Source organism: Hakea prostrata, chromosome 1, assembly GCF_041222555.1.
Source record: "Hakea prostrata isolate BN-2017 chromosome 1, UWA_Hpros_2, whole genome shotgun sequence".
Taxonomy (NCBI): Eukaryota; Viridiplantae; Streptophyta; class Magnoliopsida; order Proteales; family Proteaceae; genus Hakea; species Hakea prostrata.
In genome coordinates, this window is record NC_142600.1 from 55,874,060 (window position 1) to 55,881,537 (window position 7,478).

The window sequence follows — 7,478 nt, forward strand, 5'->3', positions numbered from 1 at the left end:
GAAATAGGATTACACAATGTTATGATATAATTATATGGAATCCACCAAAGTGGTAAAATATAATTTTTGTCATAATATTTTGTGATCCAATGTATATAAAATTACTGTAGAAAATTGATGGAGTTCACCCAAAGGTGTCATCATCAAAATATGTTTATGCACATGTTTTTTTAAAGGAAAATGACGACTTAGAAGTACCATTAACCCAAACGTGTTGGCACTTTCAAAGTCATATCCCAAGGTAATTGCAAATTGTAAAGGGACTAGTGCATTCTTAACCCAAAGGTTGAAATGTAGTAACAGTCGGCAACTCTTACCAGCATGATGGTAATTTTTATTCTTTAGCACTGTATATTTTTATTATTATTATTAAATGCATGTCTAAGATTGATGTTTTGATAAGTTATATATGTCATTTACAGTACCATCAAGATGTCTTCCGCTTACTAAGGCTTTTTTAGTGGAAATTTTAAAGAATCATGCTTCCAGTATGGGTGTCTTATAATATTTTGATACTTTCTTTTAGTGGGAGTTGTTGTTTGTTTTTTATTCAACATTCATTGATTTCATTATGAAATTTATTCATTAATAAGATAGTTCTTTCATTTTCATCTTGTGTTAATGATTAAGGTAAATAATATAGATTTATATTTATTACATTTGATGTTCTAATGACAATGGCATTATTTAACCAAGGTTTTAATAACAATGGAATATTTAGCTTAAATCCTGATCAGGTTTTGATTTATGGCGGTATTTAGCCTAAATCCTGGTTAGCAATTTTGCAATAGGCGGTTTTGGGCGGTTTTGCCACAGACGGTAATGCCAATGGGCAGATTTGCTGAAGTCAGATATTATTGTTTGATCGATCAATGGCGGTTTGCCAAATTATAATTAATATCTGAGTATTCTACCTATGAGGTAATTCAAGGTAGGCTGATCATTGATCAGGAAAGGACCCACAAGAGAGAATGCTTTTGTGATCACATAAAATTTTGCATTCTTTACTTCTTGTATGCACCCCAAGGATTCATATCAGTAAGTTGTTAATGACTGTAATGGCAGATAGTTGTGTTCCGTATATTGAGGAGCATCTCCTACTATCGTTCATATTAATTGTTTGTTGGTTGAATCAGGTTTTCTGAGTGATGAAGGATTATGGGCATTATGGCCAAATACTTAGGTAAATGTATTTGTGTTAGTGTAGCCCAAGTGAGAGATTGTTGGGTTTTGTGGACTTAACTAACACTGGTTCCTTTATTTGGGTCCATATTCATTTAGGGGTATTATTGACCTTTACTATTGTGGGAGTGGTTAAAGATTAGGATTTTATATTATAAATAACTTATTGGGTCCCCGTAGCTGTCACACGATACATTTGGGTTTGAGGTTGTTTCCACATACACTCAAACGAAGGATTCCAAAGAGTGAAAGGCTAAGAAAGATTCTAGGAAAGCAAAATGAGGATATATAACAAGAACGCACTACAGGTATTTATTTCTACTCTTCTGTGATTATATTCATAATCACGATATAATTATTATAGGAACAATATAGATCCTGGTGGATCCAATACCCCACAATTGGTATCTCAAGCATAGAAATTACATTATCTCTCAGGGGTCTATGGCTTCATATAATAACACCTCTCTCTTTGTCTATCGTGCGAGTGGTATTGTTCTTTATTTTTTGATCTATGCTAATGACATCTTGGTCACTGGTAATAGTACTGCAACTATTATAGCTGTTTTACAAGCTCTTTCCACGATTTTTGCTATAAAGGATCTTGGTGATCTCTATTTTTTTCTTCTTGGTATTGAGGCTTATCATATGGATTCTAGTTTACTTCTCACCCCACAGTATTACATTATTGATTTGTTGGTTCATACTTCTATGGATGGTGCCAAGTCTATTAGTACGCCTCTTGGTACTACACCTCCTTCTCTTACCGGTGGGAAGCGTCTTGATGATGGTACCTTGTATCAAAAGATTGTTGGTGCATTACAGTATCTCTCTCTTACGTGACCTAATATTGTCTTTTCTATGAATCATATGGCTCAATTTATGCATACACCTACAGATGTTCACTAGTCTGCAGTGAAGTGGATTCTTTGCTATCTTCGAGGTACTTCCTCTTATGGTTTGATTTATGGTTGTGATTCTTTGTTTTATGTTATTGCTTATGCCAATGCTGATTGGGTTGGATGCCCTAATGATTGTCAATATGCTACACAAACTAATGGAGAGAGAAATGTAAAAGGGAGAAAGTGGAGAGATATGCTAGTTTGATCAAATTTGAGTAGAGAAGAGCAACAATTATGAGAGAGAGAGAGAGAGAGAGAGAGAGAGAGAGAGAGAGAGAGAGATGTGAATAGAAAGAAATCCATGGAGAGGTTAGAAAACTTGATGGGATTGAGGATGAGAACTTGAGATGATAATTTTCCCTCTTTTTGTGCTCTTTATTTGTTTATCTATTATGGGTGTTGACAAATGAGTTTTTAAAATCTCATCCTAAATGTTTGACATGAAATATCTTCGTAGGTGTGGGTGCAGTTATACCCAAGGTTTAAAGTATCTCATGATTTAGAAATCAATACACATCTATGTTGGATACAACTGAGACTACATATATCAATGTCTTTTGTTTTTTTTTAAGGCATGTACTGATTGCACTAAAATATATTAACCAGTACGATGCAATATTTAATATAGATAATACGTCTCATAACATATCAAACACTTTAAACCTTTCTTTTTTTTTTTTTGGTAGGGAATAAAAACTTTATATATGTAACTGAAATCCCCGCGGGATCTTACACATTAGAGAGTCAAAAAGTAAAATCCAAGATAAGAAAGGGGGGTGGGAGAAGTGGCACAAAAAACGGTCCTGTGAGATAGCCGTTGATTTAGCAAGTGCGTCAGCTACAAAATTGGCTTCGCGTGGGATGTAGGTGAAGGAACAGTCAGGAAAGGAAGCTGCAAGCCTGAGGATATCGGTGATGAGGTGTGAGGTTTTCCAGCTACTGCATGATGAAGGCTGCAAAAGAGTGAAAACCAGCGATTGGTTGTCACTCTCCACTTGGATATGGGAGATCCGAAGGTCGAGGGCAAGATGAAGACCATGACGAATGGCAAGTGCCTCAGCAATGAAGGAGTCCTGACAGCCCGTGCCCTGGCCAAAAGCAAACACAACCTGATTAGAAAAGTTGCGTGCGAGACCACCAATGCCCGAGCGTTTCGGATTGATAAAAGATGAGCCGTCCACGTTTAGTTTGATCCTGCCTGGAGGTGGAGGTTCCCATCTGAACAGTGGGGAAGTGTTCCTAGGTGAATGAGAGGCGGAGGGAGGGGTGAATTCATGGATCGCATGATATAAACGTGTCATGACATCCTGAAGCTTGGGAGGTTCAGAAGAGTGTATAACCGTGATATAATAGCCCCAAAGAGCCCACAGAGTGATAAGGGAATGAACAAACTGCAGTCGGTTAGGGGAAGGGCAAACAGAATGGATGACAAGGTTTCGAAGTTGGAGATCAAAAGGATGTGAGTGATCCCAATGATGAAGGTTAAGGGTATGCCAGAGATGGGATGTGAATGGGCATAGGATAAAGAGATGATGTGCTGAGAAAGGATGATACCCACAGAGTCCACAGTGGAGCGGAACGTTACAGCCTCTCGCATGGAGCAAATCCGCCGTGGGTAATTTGCCTAGAAGAGATTTCCAGAGGAAAAGGAGGATTCTAGGGGGAAGGGGGAGATGCCAGAACTGAAGCCAATTAAGGCGGGGTATTGAGGAGGAGGGGGAGAAAGATGAAGTTGCCAATCCGTATGCTTTGAATCGACGGTGAAATTGCCTGAGGAAGTGGGTTTCCAGATGTAGCGATCAGCTTGAGAGAAGAGCGAGATAGGGATGCTGAGAATATTGGCCGCGATATCATCAGGCCACCAAGCCAACACCTTATCCCTATTCCAGGAAGCTGTTGTGAAATTGATGAAATTAGAAATTTTAAGAGGAAGGGAGGCTGCTGGAAAGCATCCCAGATCGGGGGGTTGATTTGAGACCCAATTGAGATTCCAAGGGCTTGCTTGGGAACCGTCCCCAATCTGAAGGAAAAGTCCTTGACGTAAAAGTTCCCTCGCCTTAATCAGCGATTTCCAACCCCACAAAGCCGATGGGGGGGAGGGTGCTTCGAGAAAGGTACTATCCTTAAAGTACTTGTGCTTCATCAAACGGCCCCATAGTGATTGGGAGGGGTTAAGTAATTCCCATGCCTTCCGAGACAGAAGAGCGAGGTTAAAGGCTGCACAGTTTTTGAGGTTGAGACCACCCTCTCTAGTCGAACGACAAATGTGATCCCAAGGGATCGTGTGAACATGCCTTTGCTTGCCACTTGACCAGAAGAAGTCTCGAGAGAGCTTGTCAAGGGTATTTGTGATTGAGATAGGAAGCTGAAAACACGACATGAAGTGACTGGGCATAGCAGCCAGAGTGGATTGGATAAGGACCTTTTTCCCCGCGTAGGAGAGGAGGTTAGCTCGCCAGTGTTGAAGTCTGCTATTGACCCGAGTGAGCAAAGAGGCACAATGCTTCTTCTTGATCTTCCCCGAAATTAGTGGAATCCCGAGATAGATGTCCAGCTCCGTTGAGGGGGTAATGTGGAAGTGGGAGGAGAGTGTACGCTTCATACTTGCTGATGTACTCGGACTATAGTGTGCACGTGTTTTTTGGATATTGAGTTGTTGACCTGAATAAAGACAATATTCCTCCAGAAGCTGATGGAAGCAACGAGCCTCAGCAGAGGTAGCATGTCCAAACAAAATTAAGTCATCAGCAAAGGCCAGGTGCGAAAGACGCTCACCTCCACGCGAGAGCTGGATTCCATGGAGCCTTTTGCGTTGTAGGGCCAATTCCAGATGGGACGTCAGAACTTCTGCACACAGGACGAAAAGATAGGAGGATAATGGATCTCCTTGGCGAAGGCCCCGTGATGGGGTAATTGGCGGCAAGGGGGAACCATTAACCAGGACCGAGAGTTGTGTGGTAGTAATACACTTCATGACCCATTCTATCCACTGTGGAGGGAATCCAAAATGGCGCAAAGTAGAAGCGACAAAACTCCACTCTAAACGATCATACGCCTTGCTCATGTCGAGCTTGACTGCCATGAGGCCTTTCTTCCGTTTCTTATGAGTCTGGATTTTATGCATGAGCTCGTGGGCAATAAGAATGTTGTCCTGAATGTGTCGGCCCTTGACGAATCCATTCTGCTGGAAGGAAATGAGATGTGGCAAGATCTGTTTTAACCTGTTCACCAATATTTTGGAGATGATTTTATAGGTTGTGTTACACAGGCTGATAGGCCTGTAATCTCCCACAGTATTAGGGGTATCAACCTTCGGAATCAAGGCAATGAAAGTGTGGTTGACCTCGGCTGGGAGATGTGTGGAATTGAAGAAATCCTGCACCATGTTGCCTATGTCACTAGCAAGATGCTCCCAAGAGTGTTGAAAGAAAATACCTGGGAAACCATCCGGGCCGGGGGACTTGAGGCCATTGGAACCGAATACCGCCTCTTTAATCTCCGTAGCTGAAACAGGTTGAAGAAGAAAAGAGCAATCCTCACTTGTGACCCGACCCTGAACTGGTGAGAAATAACTATCAGGACAGGCCATGTGTTGTGTGGAGAAAATTTGCTGGTAATGTTGATGGAAGGCTTGAGAGATGAGCTGACGATCAGTGAGGTGGAGACCCTGATGCGTAAGAGAACATATGCGATTCCGCGAGCGGCGTTTCAGAGTCGACAAGTGGAAGAAACGAGTATTTCGGTCACCGCATGTGTGCCATTGGATACTCGACTTTTGTTCCCATTTAAGCTGAATTTGGTGAAGAATTTTCCTGTGTGAATCCAGAAGTATCGATTCAGTGGTGTACCATGCCATAGGCCGTGATGAGGCAGGGATACTAAAATGGCGTTGTAAGTCCTGTCGAAGCTGTTGTTCCTGAAGTTCCAAGTTTTTCACCACTCTTCTGTTCCAGGAAATTAGAACAGGTCGTAAAATATTGAGATTATCATTAACCGGCGAATCCGAAGTGGCCGGCTGCAGATTGTCCCAATGTGCTTCTACAAGTCCTTGATATGAGGGTTCATGAATCCTTTCTTAAACCTTTCTTATACCAAAGTGGCCGGCTGCAGATTGTCCCAATGTGCTTCTACAAGTCCTTGATATGAGGGTTCATGAATCCTTTCTTAAACCTTTCTTATACCAACATTAACACATCAAAAAATATGAAATATCTTGTAATTATCCATCTGCACAAAAAAGAAAAAGAAAAAAGAAGATCTTGTCAACCAAACGTTCTCTTTAGAGTGAGTTGAGGTTGAGGTGAATTTGTGGTACCCATCATAGAATGTATCGTATATTCCAAGCTCTGGGCTTTCTGAGAAGCTGCAATCCTAACAGGTTGGACCGTTGAAATTGGTGGTCTGGTAAATATTAGTCTTCCCTTTTGGATGGGATGCCGACGTGAAAGAGCCTCAGAACTGATATGAAATAATATCTGAAAAGATATTTTCAGAAAAAAGAGGCACTGGTCAAGATATTCAGTCCTGTCAACCTAACTAGAACCTTTGCTTTGCTTTGCTAAGATAAGATTCACGGTGTTCAAGCCTTCCTAGAATTAATCTACATGAGGTTACATTTATTACGCAATTAGGAAACGAAACTTGTTAACTAAGAATGATCACATGAACTGTTTGAATGAGAATAAATAATTAAAGAAGGCAAACAAAGATTAGATGATTGGAGTTAAAACTTAAAAAAGGTTCATAAAAATAAATATGAGTCATGTCCGTTCAACTAATGAATAAAAAGTATTTTAGGAAATAAAAATTAAAGTAATTATGAGTTTATGATATTTCAAAAACTCAAGTCGGTAAAGGGCTGATTGCGTAAGGGCCTGTTTGGTTATGCGAATCCAGAGATTTGAAATCTCTGGATTCACAAATGGGAGATTTTTACCTGTTTGGTTGTGTGGATCCCTAGATTCATGAAATCTAGAGATTCACATTTTTACACTAAAAACGTGAATCTGTAGATTTATGGGTATGAGGTGAAATCCAGAGATTTCACCCATACTATCAAAGCGTTAAAGCTTTGAACCATAATTCAATAAATATTTTTTTAAGATAAATCTATAAATTTCATTCCAAAAATTCAAACTAACCAAACAGTTAATTTTACGAATCATGACTCTAGAGATTTGAAGTCTGTAGATTTGAAATCTCTAAATTTTTGAAATCTACAGACTCAAGTAACCAAACAGGCCCTAAGGAAATGTGAGTTCAAGTCGTCAGATCTTTGGCGCCACTTACATGTATTGTGTATTAAGTATTTTAAGTAATTTTGATAAAAGTTGAATGGTCTGCAGTATAACTCGGTCATATGGTTTTCGGGTTAATATGTACCTACAAGGATAA